Below are 20,655 nucleotides of genomic sequence, written 5' to 3'. Positions count from 1 at the left end.
AGAACCTGAAAGGACTCTGAAGAAAAAAATTAAGAGAAGCTAAATTACAACAATCCAGAGACAACTTGATTGAAAATTTCGAACAAGTAAAGGAGATGGCAGCCAAACCCAACAACAATGCAAGGAGAATGCTTGGTGACTTCACTGCACCTAATTCCAATTTACATGGAAGAAGCATCTCCATTCCTGCCATTGGAGCAAACAACTTTGAGCTGAAACCTCAATTAGTTTCTCTGATGCAGCAGAACTGCAAGTTTCATGGACTTCCATCTGAAGATCCTTTTCAGTTCTTAACTGAATTCTTGCAGATATGTGATACTGTTAAGACTAATGGAGTAGATCCTGAAGTCTACAGGCTCATGCTTTTCCCTTTTGCTGTAAGAGACAGAGCTAGATTATGGTTGGATTCTCAACCAAAAGACAGCCTGAACTCTTGGGATAAGCTGGTCACGGCTTTCTTAGCCAAGTACTTTCCTCCTCAAAAGCTGAGCAAGCTTAGAGCTGATGTTCAAACCTTTAGACAGAAAGAAGGTGAATCCCTCTATGAAGCTTGGGAAAGATACAAATAGTTGACCAAAAAGTGTCCTTCTAACATGCTTTCAGAATGGACCATCCTGGATATATTCTATGATGGTTTATCTGAGCTACCAAAGATGTCACTGGACACTTCTGCAGGTGGATCCATTCACCTAAAGAAAACGCCTGCAGAAGCTCAAGAACTCATTGACATGGTTGCTAATAACCAGTTCATGTACACTTCTGAAAGGAATCCTGTGAGTAATGGGACGCCTATGAAGAAGGGAGTTCTCGAAGTTGATACTCTGAATGCCATATTGGCTCAGAATAAAATATTGACTCAGCAAGTCAATATGATCTCTCAGAGTCTGCATGGAATGCAAGCTGCATCCAACAGTACTCAAGAGGCATCTTCTGAAGAAGAAGCCTATGATCCTGAGAACCCTGCAATAGCAGAGGAAAATTACTTAGGTGAACCTTATGGAAACACCTATAACTCATCATGGAGAAATCATCCAAATTTCTCATGGAAGGATCAAAAGCCTCAACAAGGCCTTAATAATGGTGGAAGAAACAGGTTTAGCAATAGCAAGCCTTTTCCATCAACCACTCAGCAACAGACAGAGAACTCTGAACAAAATGCTTCTAATTTAGCAAATCTAGTCTCTGATCTATCTAAGGCCACTGTAAGTTTCATGAATGAAACAAGGTCTTCCATTAGAAATTTGGAAGCACAAGTGGGCCAGCTGAGTAAAAGGATCACTGAAATCCCTCCTAGTACTCTCCCAAGCAATACAGAAGAGAACCCAAAAGGAGAGTGCAAGGCCATTGACATAAGCGCCATGGCCGAACCTGTGAGGAGAGGAGAGGACGTGAATCCCAAGGAGGAAGACCTCCTGGGACGTCCAGTGATCAATAAGGAGCTTCCCTCTGAGGAACCAAAGGACTCTGAGGCTCATCTAGAGACCATAGAGATTCCATTGAACCTCCTTATGCCCTTCATGAGCTCTGATGAGTATTTCTCTTCTGAAGAGAATGAGGATGTCACTGAAGAGCAAACTGCCAAGTTTCTTGGTGCAATCATGAAGCTGAATGCCAAATTATTTGGCATTGATACCTGGGAAGTTGAACCTCCCTTGTTCATCAATGAACTAAGTGATCTGGATCAACTGACATTGCCTCAGAAGAAACAGGATCCTGGAAAGTTCATAATACCCTGTACCATAGGCACCATGATCTTTAAGGCTCTATGTGACCTTGGTTCAGGAATAAACCTCATGCCCCTCTCTGTAATAGAGAAACTGGGAATCTATGGGGTGCAAGCTGCTAAAATCTCACTAGAGATGGCAGACAGCTCAAGAAGACAGGCTTATGGACAAGTAGAAGATATATTAGTAAAGGTTAAGGGCCTTTACATACCTACTGATTTCATAGTCCTGGATACTGGAAAGGAAGATGATGAATCCATCATCCTAGGAAGACCTTTCCTGGCCACAGCAAGAGCTGTGATTGATGTTGACAGAGGTGAAATATTCCTTCAATGGAATGAGGATACCCTTGTGTTTAAAACCCAAGGATCTCCCTCTGCAACCATGGAGAGGAAGCAGAAAAAGCTTCTCTCCAAGCAGAGTCAACCAGAGCCCCCACAGTCAAACTCTAAGTTTGGTGTTGGGAGGCCACAACCAAACTCTAAGTTTGGTGTTGAACTCCCATATCCAAACTCTAAGTTTGGTGTTGGAAAGTATCAACAAAGCTCTGCACATCTGTGAGGCTCCATGAGAACCCACTGTCAAGCTATTGACATTAAAGAAGCGCTTGTTGGGAGGCAACCCAATGTTTATTTATCTAACTCTATTATCATTGTTTTTCATGTTTTCTTAGGTTCATGATCATGTGGAGTCACAAAATAAATATAAAAATTGAAAACGGAATAAAAAAATAGCAGAAGAAAAATCACACCCTGGAGGAGGATCTGTCTGGCGTTCAGCGCCAGAACAGAGCATGGTTCTGGCGCTGAACGCCCAAAATGGGCAGCTTTTGGGCGCTGAACGCCAGAACAGGCATGGTTCTGGCATTCAACGCTAGAAATGGCACACAGATGGGCGTTGAACGCCCAAAATGGCCACCAACCTGGCGCTGAACGCCCAGAGTTGTGTACAAAGGCATTTTTACATGCCTAATGGGTGCAGGGATGTAAATACCTTGACACCTCAGGATCTGTGGACCCCACAGGATCCACTCAGGATCTGTGGACCCCACAGGATCCCCACCTACCTCCACTCACTTCTTCTCACCACTCTCTTTCACACAACCCCATAAACACTCTTCCCTAAAAAAAACCCCTCACCAATCACCTCAATCTCTCTTCCCCACTAAACCTTCACCACTCACATCCATCTCCTCTTCCCCATAAACCTACCTCATAAACTCCACCTACCTTCAAAATTCAAAACCAATTTCCCACCCAAACCCACCCATATGGCCGAACCTTAACCCCCCTCCCTTCCCTATATAAAGACCTCCATTCTTCATCAAATTCACACAACACACCCCTCTACACTCTCCTTGGCCGAAACCACATCTCCCACTCCATATTTCTTCTTGTTCTTCTTCTATTCTTTTGTTTATTGCTCGAGGGCGAGCAATATTCTAAGTTTGGTGTGGTAAAAGCATAGCTTTTTTGTTTTTCCATTACCATTGATGGCACCCAAGACCGGAGAATCCTCTAGAAGAGGAAAAGGGAAGACAAAAGCTTCCACATACGAGTCATGGGAGATGGAAAGATTCATCTCCAAAGCCCATCAAGACCACTTCTATGATGTTGTGGCCAAGAAGAAGGTGATCCCTGAGGTCCCCTTCAAACTCAAAAGAAATGAGTATCCGGAGATCCGACATGAAATTCAAAGAAGAGGTTGGGAAGTTCTAACAAATCCCATCCAACAAGTCGGCATCCTAATGGTTCAAGAGTTCTATGCCAATGCATGGATCACCAAGAACCATGATCAAAGTAAGAACCCGGATCCAAAGAACTATGTTACAATGGTTCAGGGGAAATACTTAGATTTTAGTCCGGAAAATGTGAGGTTGGCATTCAACTTGCCATACATGGAAGAGAACGCACGCCCCTACACAAGAAGAGTCAACTTTGATCAAAGGTTGGACCAAGTCCTTATGGACATATGTGTAGAAGGAGCTCAATGGAAGATTGACTCCAAAGGCAAGCCGGTTCAACTAAGAAGATTGGACCTCAAGCCTATAGCTAGAGGATGGTTGGAGTTTATTCAATGCTCAATCATTCCCACTAGCAACCGGTCTGAAGTTACTATAGACCGGGCCATCATGATCCATAGCATCATGATTGGAGAAGAGGTGGAAGTTCATGAGATTATACCTCAAGAACTCTACAAGGTGGCTGACAAGTCCTCCACTATGGCAAGGTTAGCCTTCCCTCACCTCAATTGCCACCTATGCAATTCAGCTGGGATTGACATAGAGGGAGATATCCTCATTAAAAAGGACAAGCCCATCACTAAGAAAAAGATGGAGCAAGCAAGAGAGCCCACTCATAGAGCTCAAGAGGCGTATGAAGCTCATCACCATGAGATTCCGGAAATGCCTCAAATGCACTTTCCTCCACAAAACTATTGGGAGCACATCAACACCTCCCTAGAAGAATTGAGTTCCAATATGGGACAACTAAGGGTGGAACATCAAGAGCACTCCATCATGCTGCATGAAATAAGAGAAGATCAAAAGGCAATGAGGGAGGAGCAACAAAGACAAGGAAGAGACATAGAAGAGCTCAAGGACATCATTGGTTCCTCAAGAAGGAAACGCCACCATCACTAAGGTGGATTCATTCCTTGTTCTTGCTTTCTCTGTTTTTCGTTTTCTATATTATGGGCTTATCAATGTTTGTGCCTTTATTACATGATCATTAGTAGTTAGTAACTTTGTCTTAAAGTTATGAATGTCCTATGAATCCATCACCTCTCTTAAATAAAAACTGTTTTAATTCAAAAGAACAAGAAGTACATGAGTTTCGAATTTATCCCTGAACTTAACTTAATTATATTGATGTGGTGACAATGCTTCCTGTTTTCTGAATGTATGCTTGAACAGTGCATATGTCTTTTGAATTTGTTGTTTAAGAATGTTAAATATGTTGGCTCTTGAAAGAATGATGACTAGGAGACATGTTATTTGTTAATCTGAAAAATCATAAAAATGATTCTTGAAACAAGAAAAAGCAGCAAAGAACAAAGCTTGCAAAAAAAAAAATAGAAAGAAAAAGAAAAAGCAAGCAGAAAAAGCCAATAACCCATAAAACCAAAAGGCAAGGGCAAATAAAAAGGATCCCAAGGCTTTGAGCATTAGTGGATAGGAGGGCCTAAAGGAATAAAATCTTGGTCTAAGCGGCTAAACCAAGCTGTCCCTAACCATGTGCTTGTGGCGTGTAGGTGTCAAGTAAAAACTTGAGACTGAGCGGTTAAAGTCAAGGTCCAAAGCAAAAAAACAAAGAGTGTGCTTAAGAACCCTGGACACCTCTAATTGGGGACTTTAGCAAAGTTGAGTCACAATCTGAAAAGGTTCACCCAATTATGTGTCTGTGGTATTTATGTATTCGGTGGTAATACTGGAAAACAAAGTGCTTAGGGTCACGGCCAAGACTCATAAAGAAGTTGTGTTCAAGAATCATCATACTGAAGTTCCTATAGATGCCAATCATTCTGAACCTCAATGGATAAAGTGAGATGCCAAAACTATTCAAGAGGCAAAAAGCTATAAGTCCCGATCATTTGATTGGAGCTATGTTTCATTGATAGTTTGGAATTTATAGTATATTCTCTTCTTTTTATCCTATTTGATTTTTAGTTGCTTGGGGACAAGCAACAATTTAAGTTTGGTGTTGTGATGAGCGGATAATTTATACGCTTTTTGACATTGTTTTTAGTATGTTTTTAGTAGGATCTAGTTACTTTTAGGGATGTTTTCCTTAGTTTTTATGTTAAATTCACATTTCTGGACTTTACTATGAGTTTGTGTGTTTTTCTGTGATTTCAGGTATTTTCTGGCTGAAATTGAGGGACTTGAGCAGAAATCAGATTCAGAGGTTGAAAAAGGACTGCTGATGCTGTTGGATTCTGACCTCTCTGCACTCAAAGTAGATTTTCTGGAGCTACAGAACTCGAAATGGTGCGCTTCCAATTGAGTTGGAAAGTAGACATCCAGGGCTTTCCAGCAATATATAATAGTCCATACTTTGGCCAAGAATTGACGACGTAAACTGGCGTTCAACGCCAGCCTTCTGCCCAAATCTGGCGTCCAGCGCCAGAAAAGGATCCAAAACCAGAGTTGAACGCCCAAACTGGCACAGAAACTGGCGTTCAACTCCACAAATAGCCTCTGCACGTGCTACACTTAAGCTCAGCCCAAACACACACCAAGTGGGCCCCAGAAGTGGATTTATGCATCAATTACTTACTCATGTAAACCCTAGTAGCTAGTTTATTATAAATAGGACCTCTTACTATTGTATTAGGCGTCTTTTAGACCATCCTGGATTGTATTTTGATCCTGTGATTTCGTTTAGGGGGCTGGCCATCTCGGCCATGCCTGGACCTTCACTTATGTATTTTTAACGGTAGAGTTTCTACACTCCATAGATTAAGGTGTGGAGCTCTGCTGTTCCTCAAAGATTAATGCAAAGTACTACTATTTTCTATTCAATTCTTCTTATTTCGCTTCTAAGATATCCATTCGCACCCAAGAACGTGATGAAGGTGATGATTATGTGTGACGCTCATCATCCTTCCCCCTTATGAACGCGTGCCCGACAAACACTTCTGTTCTACATGAATTAAGCTAGAATGAGTATCTCTTAGATCTCCTAACCAGAATCTTCGTGGCGTAAGCTAGAATGATGGCGGCATTCAAGAGAATCCGGAAGGTCTAAACCTTGTCTGTGGTATTCTGAGTAGGATTCAATGATTGAATGACTGTGACGAGCTTCAAACTCGCGATTGTTGGGCGTTAGTGACAGACGCAAAAGGAGGGTGAATCCTATTCCAGCATGATCGAGAACCGATAGATGAATAGCCGTGCCATGACAGGGTGCGTGAGCATATTATTCACTGAGAGGAGGGGATGTAGCCACTGACAACGGTGATGCCCTTGCATAAAGCCAGCCATGGAAAGGAGTAAGACTGATTAGATGAAGATAGCAGGAAAGCAGAGGTTCAGAGGAACGAAAGCATCTCCATTCGCTTATCTGAAATTCCTATCAATGAATTACATAAGTGTCTCTATCCCTATTCTATTATTTATAATTCGAAAACCACATAATTATTTTATATCCGCCTGACTGAGATTTACAAGGTGACCATAGCTTGCTTCATACCAACAATCTCCGTGGGATTCGACCCTTACTCACGTAAGGTATTACTTGGACGACCCAGTGCACTTGCTGGTTAGTTGTATCGAAGTTGTGACAGACAATAAAACTAGATCAGAGTACCAGGCCTTTGAAGCCATGGATATGTATCACAATTTCGTGCATCATTAGTGAGAGCTTAATCCTTGAAGCAACAGAAATAACATATAAAACAAAATTTAAAAAGCAAGGTCCAAGGCTCTGAGCATCAATGACTAGGGAGGTCAGACATGATTAAAAGCTCAAAGAGTTGTTTCCCTAGTTATATGCTTGTGGTGTGAATGTCCCAAGTAATCCTTGAGACAGAATACTTAGAGTTGAGATCAAGTGCATTTAGCAGAGTATGCCAAAGGCTTTGAGCACCACTGTCTGGGAGCAACTGAAAGAAAAATCAGAGCTTCAAGAGAGTTCCCCAGTCAAGTTCTTGTGGTGTTTATGTGTCAAGTAAAGCTTGAGACAAAACATTTAAAGTCACGGCTAGGTTCAAGATGCAAAGCACCAAAGAAAAGAGAATTCAAGGAAATTTGCTGTGTTCAAGGATTAAACTGAAGTATAGGATTAGAAAATTCATAATATTATCCGGCTTCTAACTTCAAAAGGCAATGACATTCCTCTGATTCAAAAGAGAGTGAGATGCCAAAACTATTCAGTATTGAAATAGAGAAACCCTACTTCAAGAAGAGACATGAGCCTAATTGAACTTTCACTCCTCATGAAAATTCACATCTTAATCATGTATTAGTTTTGGTTGCTTGAGGACAAACAACAATTCAAGTTTGGTGTTGTGATGTGTGAGCATCTCTTCTATTTTTTCCTAATGAATTTGCATTTAAATTGTTAAGTTTAATCAAGATTTAAATATATTTTAGCCACTATAAATGCTACTTTGAGTTGTGTGTAATTCTATTTATTTCAGGTAGCATTTTGGACGAATTTGACAGAGTTTGCGTGAAGAAACGAAACCATAGCAGAATAAGGAGGTGAAGCCAAACTCGAGATTCCCCAAGTTTGGTGCCACACACCCATTCTCCAAGAATTGTTTACTGATGACTTGAAGCCAAACTTGAGAAACCTCAAGTTTGGCGCCAAGGATGAAGAATGGAGGAATTGCATGCTGGCTTGCTGAAGCCAAACTTGAGAAAACTCAAGTTTGACGCTAGCAAGGAAGATTGAAGATGCTTCACGTTTAACCTCAAGCCAAACTTGAGGTTACTCAAGTTTGGCGCCACACTCAAAGTTTTTAAGGAGTACATGCTGATCGCTTGTAGCCAAACTTGAGAATACTCATGTTTGGCACCAGCAAGGATACCTTGAAGAATAGCTTTCGGTTTGTTCCAAGCCAAACTTGAGACTACTTAAGTTTGGCGCCAACCTTTACAAATTAGGTGGTCCCCCATTCGTCCAAAGGCTTGTACGGATTGTTTATTGATTTGATTAAACTTTATAATTTTATTTTAAAAAATAGGAAAAGATATTATTTTGTTTTAGGAAATATATTTTACATTAATTAGGATTAGATATAAAAGGAAAAAGAATCATTCCTTCGGGCTCTTCCAATCTCTTCTCTTCTTCCTCATTCTGCAATTTACAATTTTTTCGAATCCTAATTTTCTCTCTGAACCATGAGCAGCTAAACCTCCACTGTTAAGGTTAGGAGCTCTATCTATTGTATGGATTGATACTATTATTTTTCTATTTTAATTCATGTACTAATTTCTATTTCAAGAATTGTTTTTGTCCTTTATCTTATGAATCTGGGTGGAGCGGAAGTATGACCTTGGTTCTAATTGAGTTCTTGTATAACTTGGAAAAGCTCTTTACTTGAATAATAGCTTGAAAACAATTTCTCATAAACTTCTAATTATCTGGACTTAACGGGATACGTGAGATATAATCCTCTTATATTTGGGTAATTAGGGTTTTTGTGGCATATTACTAGAATTGAACTTCACCCTCTAATTGAAATCAAGTGACTAAGGAATTGGCGGTTGATGAAAGTTAGAGGAGACTAAAAAGGTCTAAGGAATTAGGGTTTAGTGACATATAGTTTGCCAAGAATGGAATCTTGCATGATTAATATAGTTAGTAAGAAAAGTCAATCCGAAAAATAGATATCTCTGAAACCTTAACTGTTTTCTCCATATATATTTCATAACTTGTTTACTGCTTGCTTTTCTGATTCTCTGAATTACTGTTTGATGCATTTGAACTCTCAAAACACTCTTTTCTGTTTTCCTAACTAAGCAAATCACTTGACCATTTTTTCTTAATACATCAATCCTTGTGGGATCGACCCTCATTCACTTGAGGTAGTACTTGGTACGTGATGACTGCGCATCATGTACCCTTTTTCTTATCTAAAAGGGCCATAAAATGAGTATAATCTCATTGAATCAATGCAATTTCATGAACAAAATGATATATATTATGGTACATTGCTTTGAAATGGGTTTGTGCTAAATTTCAGGTGAAAAGAGCAACAAAAGGGGAAGGAAAACAACAAATAAGGATGGACGTGTGAAGCTGGGCGTGCCACTTGAAGCTCTGGGCGTGGCACGCCAACCTTTATTCCAACTCTCAACAATGGGCGTGCCACTTGAAGCTCTGGGTGTGGTGCGCCAAGCCAACATTCCAGCAAAGAAGGTTGAAGAATTTTACATGGGCGTGCCACTTGGAGCTCTGGGCGTGGCACGCCAAGTTTGTGAAGCCAAGTGATGAGTGGATAATTTATATGCTTTTTGGCATTGTTTTTAGTATGTTTTTAGTAGGATCTAGTTACTTTTAGGGATGTTTTTATTAGTTTTTATGTTAAATTCACATTTCTGGACTTTACTATGAGTTTGTGTGTTTTTCTGTGATTTCAGGTACTTTCTGGCTGAAATTGAGGGACCTGAGCAAAAATCAGATTCAGAGGTTGAAGAAGGACTACAGATGCTGTTGGATTCTAACCTCCCTGCACTCAAAGTGAATTTTCTGGAGCTACAAAACCCCAAATGACGCGCTTCTAATTGAGTTGGAAAGTAGACATCCAGGGCTTTCCAGCAATATATAATAGTCCATACTTTGCCTGAGTTTAGATGATGCAAACTGGCGTTGAACGCCAGTTCCATGCTGCAGTCTGGCGTTTAGCGCCAGAAACAAGTTGCAAAGTGGAGTTCAACGCCAGAAACACGTTACAAACTGGCGTTCAACTCCAAGAATGACCTCTCCACATGTAAACTTCAAGCTCAGCCCAATCACACACCAAGTGGGCTCCGGAAGTGGATTTCTGCATCAATTACTTATCTCTGTAAACCCTAGTAACTAGTTTTTATAAATAGGACTTTTTACTATTGAGTTTTCATCTTTAATTTCATCTTTAGATCACGTTTGGGGGCTGGCCTCTTGGCCATGCCTGGACCTTTATCACTTATGTATTTTCAATGGTAGAGTTTCTACACATCATAGATTAAGGTGTGGAGCTCTGCTGTTCCTCAAAGATTAATGCAAAGTACTATTGTTTTTCTATTCAATTCAACTTATTCCGCTTCTAAGATATTCATTCGCACTTCAATATGATGGATGTGATGATCGTGACAGTCATCATCATTCTCAACTTATGAACGCGTGCCTGACAACCACTTCCGTTCTACCTTAGATTGAATGGATATCTCTTGGATATCTAATACAGGGGACCGAGTCCGAGTTATTAGTGTCTTCGTGGTATAAGTTAGAACCCATGGATAGCCATTCCTGAGATCCGAAAAGTCTAAACCTTGTTTGTGGTATTCCGAGTAGGATCTGGGAAGGGATGGCTGTGACGAGCTTCAAACTCGTGAGTGCTGGGCGTAGTGACAGACGCAAAAGGATCAATGGATCCTATTCCAGTATGATCGAGAACCGACAGATGATTAGCCGTGCCGTGACAGAGCATTTGGACCTTTTTCACAGAGAGGATGGGATGTAGCCATTGACAACGGTGATGCCCTACATAAATCTTGCCATGGAAAGGAGTAGGATTGATTGGATGAAGACAGCAGGAAAGCGGAGATCAGAGGAACGAAAGCATCTCTATACGCTTATCTGAAATTCTCACCAATGATTTACATAAGTATTTCTATCTTTATTTTCTGTTTAGTTATTATTATTATTCGAAAACTCCATAACCATTTGATATCCGCCTGACTGAGATTTACAAGATGACCATAGCTTGCTTCATACCAACAATCTCCGTGGGATCGACCCTTACTCACGTAAGGTTTATTACTTGGACGACCCAGTGCACTTGCTGGTTAGTTGTACGAAGTTGTGAAACAGATATAAGATCATGAACGTGTGTGTTAAGTTTTTAGCGCCGTTACCAAGGAATGGAATGATCACAATTTCGCACACCAAGTTTTTGGCGCCGTTGCCGGGGATTGTTCGAGTTTGGACAACTGACGGTTCATCTTGTTGCTCAGATTAGGTAACTTTAATTTAATTTTAAGTTTTTGTTTTTATTTTTATTTTCGAAAAAAATTGTTAAAAACTTTTCAAAAAAAAATTAATTTATGTTCTTCAGAATTTTTAATAATGAATTCTAGAGTTTCATGAAGCATGATGAAGTCTGGCTGGCTGTAAAGCCATGTCTAATTCTTGGACTGAGGCTTCCACTTATAAGTATATGAAGTTGGATGAAGTATCAGCTGTTGTATGCTTGATAGGTATCTGCTGAAGCTTGGCTGGCCATTGGCCATGTCTAGTGTTTTGGATCGGAGCTTTCACTGAAAGCTTGGCTGGCTAGTGAGCCATATCTAATTCCTGGACTGAAGCTTTAGACTAAGAGTGCAGGATTCCTGGAATTTATATTAAAAATTTTGGAATCCTTATTTTCCTTTTTCAAATAAATTTCAAAAAATAACAAAAAAATTCATAAAATCAAAAAATTCAAATAAATATTTTTGTGTTTCTTGTTTGAGTCTTGAGTCAATTTTTAAGTTTGGTGTCAATTGCATTTTTCTAAAAATTTATGTAATTTTCGAAAAAAAACATGCATTCATAGTGTTCTTCATGATCTTCAAGTTGTTCTTGGTAAGTCTTCTTGTTTGATCTTTAAATTTTCTTGTTTTGTGTCTTTTCTTGTTTTTCATATGCATTTTTCGTTTGTTAGAATCCAAGCATTAAAGATTTCTAAGTTTGGTGTCTTGCATGTTTTTCTTTTCTTAAAATTTTTTTCAAAAATAAGTTCTTGGTGTTCATATTGACATTCAAAGTGTTCTTGGTGTTCCATCTTGACATTCATAGTGTTCTTGCATGCATCACATGTTTTGATCCACAATTTTCATGCATTGAGTCTTTTTGATGTTTTTCTCTTTCATCATTAAAAATTCAAAAATAAAAAAAATATCTTTTCCTTTTTCACTCATAAATTTTCGAAAATTTGAGTTGACTTTTTCAAAACTTTTTAAAATTTAGTTGTTTTTTATGAGTCAAATCAAATTTTCAATTTAAAAATCTTATCTTTTTCAAAAGTCAAATCTTTTTCATTTTTCTTATTTATTTTCGAAAATTTTAAAAATATTTTTCAAAAATCTTTTTCTTAATTTTATCTCATAATTTTCGAAAATATTATCAACAATTAATGTTTTGATTCAAAAATTTCAAGTTTGTTACTTTCTTGTTAAGAAAGATTCAAATTTTAAGTTCTAGAATCATATCTTGTGATTACTTGTGAGTCAAGTCATTAATTTTGATTTTAAAATTCAAATCTTTTTCAAAACTAATTTTAATCATATCTTTCTATCATATCTTTTTAAATCATATCTTTTTCAAAAAAAAAATTTTATATCTTTTCTAACTTCTTATCTTCTTATCTTTTCAAAATTGATTTTCAAATCTTTTTCAACTAACTAATTGACTTTTTGTTTGTTTCTTATCTTTTTCAAAACCACCTAACTACTCTTCCCTCTTTAATTTTCGAAAATACCTCCTTCTTTTTCAAAAATTCTTTTTAATTAATTAATTGTTTTAAATTTTAATTTTAATTTTATTTCCCCTTTAATTTTCGAAAATCATCAACTCCTTTTCAAAAATTATTTTCGAAAACTTCTCTCTCTCATCTTCTTCTATTTATTTAATTCATTCACTAACACATCTCCTCATCTCAAATTACCGCTCCTATCCTCACCCTTGTGTTTGGATTATCGATCCTTCTCCACTCATATTCCTTTTCTCCTTCTACTAACAACAAGGAACCTCTTTACTGTGACATAGAGGATTCCTCTTCTTTTCTTGTTCTCTTCTCTTTCTTATGAGCAGGAACCAGGAAAAAGGCATTCTTGTTGAAGCTGATCCAGAACCTAAAAGGACTCTGAAAAGGAAACTAAGAGAAGCTAAAATACAACAATCCAGAGACAACCTTACAGGAATTTTCGAACAGGAAGAGGAGATGGCAACCGAAAATAATAATAATGCAAGGAGGATGCTTGGTGACTTTACTGCACCTAATTCCAATTTACATGGAAGAAGCATCTCCATTCCTGCCATTGGAGCAAACAATTTTGAGCTGAAACCTCAATTAGTTTCTCTAATGCAGCAGAACTGCAAGTTTCATGGACTTCCATCTGAAGATCCTTTTCAGTTCTTGACTGAATTCTTGCAGATATGTGATACTGTTAAGACTAATGGAGTAGATCCTAAGGTCTACAAGCTTATGCTTTTCCCGTTTGCTGTAAGAGACAGAGCTAGAGTGTGGTTGGACTCTCAACCCAAAGATACCCTGAACTCTTGGGATAAGCTGATCACAGCTTTCTTAGCCAAGTTCTTTCCTCCTCAAAAGCTGAGTAAGCTTAGAGTGGATGTTCAAACCTTCAGACAGAAAGAAGGTGAATCCCTCTATGAAGCTTGGGAGAGATATAAGCAACTGACCAAAAAGTGTCCTTCTGACATGCTTTCAGAATGGACCATCCTGTATATATTCTATGATGGTCTGTTTGAATTAGCTAAGATGTCATTGGATACTTCTGCAGGTGGATCCATTCACCTAAAGAAAACGCCTGCAGAAGCTCAAGAACTCATTGACATGGTTGCTATAACCAGTTCATGTACACTTTTGAGAGGAATCCTATGAGTAATGGGACGCCTCAGAAGAAGGGAGTTCTTGAAATTGATACTCTGAATGCCATACTGGCTCAGAATAAAATATTGACTTAGCAAGTCAATATGATTTCTTAGAGTCTGAATGGAATGCAAGCTGCATCCAACAGTACTCAAGAGGCATCTTCTGAAGAAGAAGCTTATAATTCTGAGAACCCTGCAATAGCAGAGGTGAATTACATGGGTGAACCGTATGGAAACACCTATAATCCCTCATGGAGAAATCATCCAAATATCTCATGGAAGGATCAGAAGCCTCAACAAGGCTTTAATAATGGTGGAAGAAACAGGTTTAGCAATAGCAAGCCTTTTCCATCATCCACTCTGCAAAAGACAGAGAGTTCTGAGCAGAATCCATCTAGCTTGGCAAATATAGTCTTTGATCTATCTAAGGCCACTTTAAGTTTCATGAATGAAACAAGGTCTTTCATTAGAAATTTGGAAGCACAAGTGGGCCAGCTGAGTAAAGGAATCACTGAAACCCCTCCTAGTACTCTCCCAAGCAATACAGAAGAAAACCCAAAAGGAGAGTGCAAGGCCATTGAATTGATCATCATGGCCAAACTTGCAAGGGAGGGAGAGGACGTGAACCCCAGTGAGGAAGACCTCCTGGGACGTCCAGAGATCAATAAGGAGTTTTCCTCTGAGGAACCAAAGGAATCTGAGGCTCATCTAGAGACCATAGAGATTCTATTGAACCTCCTTATGCCCTTCATGAGCTCTGATGAGTATTCTTCTTCTGAAGAGAATGAGGATATTACTGAAGAGCAAGTTGCCAAGTACCTTGGTGCAATCATGAAGCTGAATGCCAAAGTATTTGGTAATGAGACTTGGGAAGATGAACCTTCCTTGCTCACCAATGAACTAAGTGATCTGGATCAACTGAGATTGCCTCAGAAGAAACAGGATCCTGGAAAGTTCTTAATACCTTGTACCATAGGCACCATAACCTTTGAGAAGGCTCTATGTGACCTTGGGTTAGGGATAAACCTCATGCCCCTCTCTGTAATGGAGAAATTGGGAATCTTTGAGGTGCAAGCTACCAGAATCTCATTAGAGATGGCAGACAACTCAAGAAAATAAGCTTATGGACTAGTAGAGGACGTGTTAGTAAAGGTTGAAGGCCTTTACATCCCTGCTGATTTCATAATCCTAGACACTGGGAAGGAAGATGATGAATCTATCATCCTTGGAAGACCCTTCCTAGCCACAGCAAGAGCTGTGATTGATGTGGACAGAGGAGAATTGGTCCTTCAACTAAATGAGGATAACCTTTTGTTTAAAACTCAAGGATCTCCTTCTGTACCCATGGAGAGGAAGCATGAAAAGCTTCTCTCAGTACAGAGTCAAACAAAGCCCCCACAATCAAACTCTAAGTTTGGTGTTGGGAGGCCTCAGCCAAACTCTAAGTTTGGTGTTGAATTCCCATATCCAAACTCTAAGTTTGGTGTTGGGAGTCTACAAAATTGACCTGATCACCTGTGTGGCTCCATGAGAGCCCACTGTCAAGTTATTAACATTAAAGAAGCGCTTGTTGAGAGGCAACCCAATTTTTATTTATCTAATTTTAATTTTTATTTTTATTGTTCTTTCATGTTTTATTAGGTTCATGATCATGTGGAGTCACAAAATAAATCAAAAAATTAAAAATAGAATAAAAAACAACAGAAGAAAAATCACACCCTGGAGGAAGAACTTACTGGCGTTTAAACGCCAATAAGGAGCATTTGGCTGGCGTTCAACGCCAGAACAGAGCATGGAGCTGGCGCTGAACGCCAGAAACAAGCATGGAGCTGGCGTTCAACGCCAGAAATATGCTGCATATGGGCGTTGAACGCCCAGAGCAAGCATCACTTCGGCGTTTAAATGCCAGAAATGCATGCAAAGGCATTTTACATGCCTAATTGGTGCATGGATGTAAATCCTTGACACCTCAGGATCTGTGGACCCCACAGGATCCCCACATACCTCCACTCACCTTCTCTCCTCATAATCCTATATCTCTCTTCCCCATCACCCCTTCACCACCCACATCCATTTCTTCTTCTTCTATTCTTTCTTCTTTTAATCGAGGGCGAGCAACATTCTAAGTTTGGTGTGGTAAAAGCATAGTTCTTTTTTATTTTTTCATAACCATTGATGGCACCTAAGGCCAAAGAAACCTCTAAAAAGAGGAAAGGGAAGACAAAAGCTTCCATCAAGGGTCTATAGCTCAGTGGTAGAACATTTGACTGCAAATCAAAAGATCCCTGAGATACCTTAGGGGATACATTTTCCTCCACATAATTATTGGGAGCAACTAAGGATAGGAGCACCAAGAGCACTCCATCATCCTCCATGAAATTAGAGAAGATCAAAGAGCAATGAGGGAGGAGCAACAAAGACAAGGAAGAGACATAGAAGAGCTCAAGGACATCATTGGTTCCTCAAGAAGAAAACGCCACCATCACTAAGGTGGACTCATTCTTTGTTCTTAAATTTTCTGTTTTTTATTTTTTGTTTATGTTAAATGTTTATCTATGTTTGTGTCTTTATTACATGATCATTACTGTCTATGCCTTAAAGTAGTGAATATGAATCCATCACCTCTCTTAAATGAAAAATGTTTTAAAAACAAAAGAACAAGAAGTACATGGTTTTGAATTCATCCTTGAAACTAGTTTAATTATTTTGATGTGGTGACAATACTTTTTGTTTTCTGAATGAATGCTTGAACAGTGCATATGTCTTTTGAAGTTGTTGTTTAAGAATGTTAAATATGTTGGCTCTTGAAAGAATGATGAACAGGAGACATGTTATTTGATAATCTAAAAAATCATAAAATTGATTCTTGAAGCAAGAAAAAGCAGTGAATACAAAAAGCTTGCAGAAAAAAAAAAGAAAGAAAAAAAAATGGCAAAAAAAAAAGCAAGCAGAAAAAGCCAAAAGCTCTTAAAACCAAGAGGCAAGAGCAAAAAGCCAGTAACCCTTAAAACAAAAAGGCAAGGGTAAATAAAAAGGATCCCAAGGCTTTGAGCATCAGTGGATAGGAGGGCCTAAAGGAATAAAATCCTGTCCTAAGCGGCTAAACCAAGCTGTCCCTAACTATGTGCTTGTGGCGTGAAGGTGTCAAGTGAAAACTTGAGACTGAGCGGTTAAAGTCAAGGTCCAAAGCAAAAGAAGAGTGTGATTAAGAACCCTGGACACCTCTAATTGAGGACTTTAGCAAAGCTGAGTCACAATCTGAAAAGGTTCACCCAATTATGTGTCTGTGGCATTTATGTATCCGGTGGTAATACTGGAAAACAAAGTGCTTAGGGCCACGGCCAAGACTCATAAAGTAGCTGTGTTCAAGAATCAACATACTGAACTAGGAGAATCAATAACACTATTTGAACTCTGAGTTCCTATAGATGCCAATCATTCTGAACTTTAATGGATAAAGTGAGATGCCAAAACTATTCAAGAGGCAAAAAGCTACAAGTCCCGCTCATCTGATTGGAGCTATGTTTCATTGATAGTTTGGAATTTATAGTATATTCTCTTCTTTTTATCCTATTTGATTTTCAGTTGCTTGGAGAGAAGCAACAATTTAAGTTTGGTGTTGTGATGAGCAGATAATTTATACGCTTTTTGGCATTGTTTTTAGTATGTTTTTAGTAAGATCTAGTTACTTTTAGGGATGTTTTTATTAGTTTTTATGTTAAATTCACATTTCTGGACTTTACTACGAGTTTGTGCATTTTTCTGTGATTTCAGGTACTTTCTGGCTGAAATTGAGAGACCTGAGCAAAAATCAGATTCAGAGGTTGAAGAAGGACTGCAGATGCTGTTGGATTCTGACCTCCGTGCACTCAAAGTGGATTTTCTGGAGCTACAGAACTCCAAATTACGTTGGAAAGTAGACATCCAGGGCTTTCCAGCAATATATAATAGTCCATACTTTGCCCGAGTTTAGACGATGCAAACTAGCGTTGAACGCCAGTTCCATGCTGCAGTCTGGCGTTCAGCGCCAGAAACAAGTTGCAAAGTGGAGTTCAACGCCAGAAACACGTTACAAACTAGCGTTCAACTCCAAGAATGACCTCTCCACGTGTAAACTTCAAGCTCAGCCCAAGCACACACCAAGTGGGCCCCGGAAGTAGATTTCTGCATCAATTACTTATCTCTGTAAACCCTAGTAACTAGTTTTTATAAATAGGATTTTTTGGGGGCTGGCCTCTCGGCCATGCCTGGACCTTCATCACTTATGTATTTTCAACGGTAGAGTTTCTACACACCATAGATTAAGGTGTGGAGCTCTGCTGTTCCTCAAAGATTAATGCAAAGTACTATTGTTTTTCTATTCAATTCAACTTATTCCACTTCTAAGATATTTATTCGCACTTCAATATGATGGATGTGATGATCGTGACAGTCATTATCATTCTCAACTTATGAACGCGTTCTTGACAACCACTTCCGTTCTACCTTAGATTGAATGGATATCTCTTGGATATCTAATACAGGGGACCGAGTCCGAGTTATTAGTGTCTTCGTGGTATAAGTTAGAACCCATGGATGGCCATTCCTGAGATCCGGAAAGTCTAAACCTTGTCTGTGGTATTCCGAGTAGGATCTGGGAAGGGATGGCTATGACGAGCTTCAAACTCGCGAGTGCTGGGCATAGTGACAGACGCGAAAGGATCAATGGATCCTATTCCAGTATGATCGAGAACCGACAGATGATTAGCTGTGCCGTGACAGAGCATTTGGACCTTTTTCACAGAGAGGATGGGATGTAGCCATTGACAATGGTGATGCCCTACATAAAGCTTGCCATGGAAAGGAGTAGGATTGATTGGATGAAGGCAGCAGAAAAGCAGAGATCAGAGGAACGAAAGCATCTCTATATGCTTATCTAAAATTCTCACCAATGATTTACATAAGTATTTCTATCTTTATTTTCTGTTTAGTTATTATTATTATTCGAAAACTCCATAACCATTTGATATCCGCCTGACTGAGATTTACAAGATGACCATAGCTTGCTTCCTACCAACAATCTTTGTGGGATCGACCCTTACTCACATAAGGTTTATTACTTGGACGACCCAGTGCACTTGTTGGTTAGTTGTACAAAGTTGTGAAACAGATATAAGATCATGAACGTGCGTGTTGAGTTTTTAGCGCCGTTACCAAGGAATGGAATGATCACAATTTCGCACACCACCAAGATTTCAAAGAGGGCATGCCACTTGGTGTTTTAGGCATGGTACGCCAGGCTTAAGTTCCAGAGGAGTGATTTTGAGCCCCACTATGGGCGTGGCACGCCAAGAAGTGAGATACATAACTCCAAATGAGATGATTCCAGTGCCATTAGAAAGTAGAAATCCAGGACTTTTCAACTATATATAACGCTTTATTATGGACACTAGAATTGAGGAAGATATGGACCCCAAAAACACAGGGAGCAAAACACGTCACTGCAGAGTTACCAGCCTGACCTCTTCATTTTCAAAGGAACATAAATTGAGTTGTAGATGTTCAAATGATGTGATCTTGGTGGATTTGGAAATCTGACATCAAGAGCTTTTCAAAAATATATAACACTCTAGGGTGGAGGTTAAAACTGAAGGTGAAAAATGCCATTATTTCAACGTTATAAAATCTGGGCGTGCCACTTGACATCGAAGGTGTGGCACGCCAGCTTTATTTTCATAATTGTCGTGCCACTTGGGGTTCTGGGCATGGCACGCCAGTTCTAATGACCAAAGAGCATCATTGAAGGCGTGGCATGCCAAAGAGTAGGCGTGGCACTCCAGTTTCATAATATATACGCGTGGCACGCCAGAGAGTAGGCGTGGCACGCCGGGATACCTGACAGACTGACCTATTCACCTTCAAATAGGCATAACTTGAGCTACAGAGGTCCAAATGAGTTGATTTTAAAGGCTTTGGAAAGCTAACATCTAGGGCTTTCCAACGATATATAATAATTTATAGTGGACATTCAATTTGAGGCCCAAACAACTCCATCAATTCAGCATTGCAAAGTGGGTCATACTCCAAAGGGCAAAATCAAGTGGGAGTGGCACTTGAAACCACACACCAACTTCTCCCTACAGCCTCCAACCTTCAACCAAGCCCACTCCAACTCTCATTCAAGCCACACTTGTTAATCAATCAAGGCTACAAGAAGAATCTAGAATAGTTTATTTTCATTTTATTGTAATTTACTTTTAATTTCATTTAAGTTTGTAATTTAGGAGAGCCTATATAAATGCTTTAGTTTCATAGAATTAGTCATGGATGGATTGGGGGAAGTCTTTGGACCATCTCTATTCACCATCAGTTTCGTTTCTTTTCTTTCTTACTTTTGTAAATATCTTTTGGTTATGAATTACTAACTCTTTCCATTGGGAAAGAAAGCTCTATTATTTTTCAATGGATTGATTGTTTTTATTCTTCTTCTTCTATTCATCTCTCTTTGATTTACTAGAAAGAATTTCGTTCTTCATTCTAGCATTCAATTATCTTGGAAAAGAGATTGAATGTAATTGGGTTTTATGGGAACCTTGGAAGAGGAAACATAAAACCATGCTTGAAATTCTTTCTCACACTTGAATAGGATT

The 20,655-nt window shown here is 39.1% G+C and overlaps 2 non-coding genes across 2 annotated transcripts; both read right to left on the bottom strand.

Moving 5' to 3' along the window:
• Nucleotides 1-491: 491 nt before the first annotated feature.
• On the bottom strand, nucleotides 492-599 carry LOC148581666 (small nucleolar RNA R71). Its single transcript, XR_015899663.1, has one exon. It is a non-coding gene; the product is annotated as a small nucleolar RNA R71 (small nucleolar RNA).
• A 13,152-nt stretch (nucleotides 600-13,751) lies between these two features.
• LOC148581665 (small nucleolar RNA R71) lies at nucleotides 13,752-13,859 on the bottom strand. The gene has a single exon (XR_015896289.1). It is a non-coding gene; the product is annotated as a small nucleolar RNA R71 (small nucleolar RNA).
• Between the last annotated feature and the right edge of the window lie 6,796 nt (nucleotides 13,860-20,655).

Source organism: Arachis ipaensis, chromosome B10, assembly GCF_059453495.1.
Source record: "Arachis ipaensis isolate K30076 ecotype BB chromosome B10, ASM5945349v1, whole genome shotgun sequence".
Classification (NCBI taxonomy): domain Eukaryota; kingdom Viridiplantae; phylum Streptophyta; class Magnoliopsida; order Fabales; family Fabaceae; genus Arachis; species Arachis ipaensis.
Note: the sequence above shows the minus strand (reverse complement) of the source record. Positions and strands in the feature narration are given on the sequence as shown.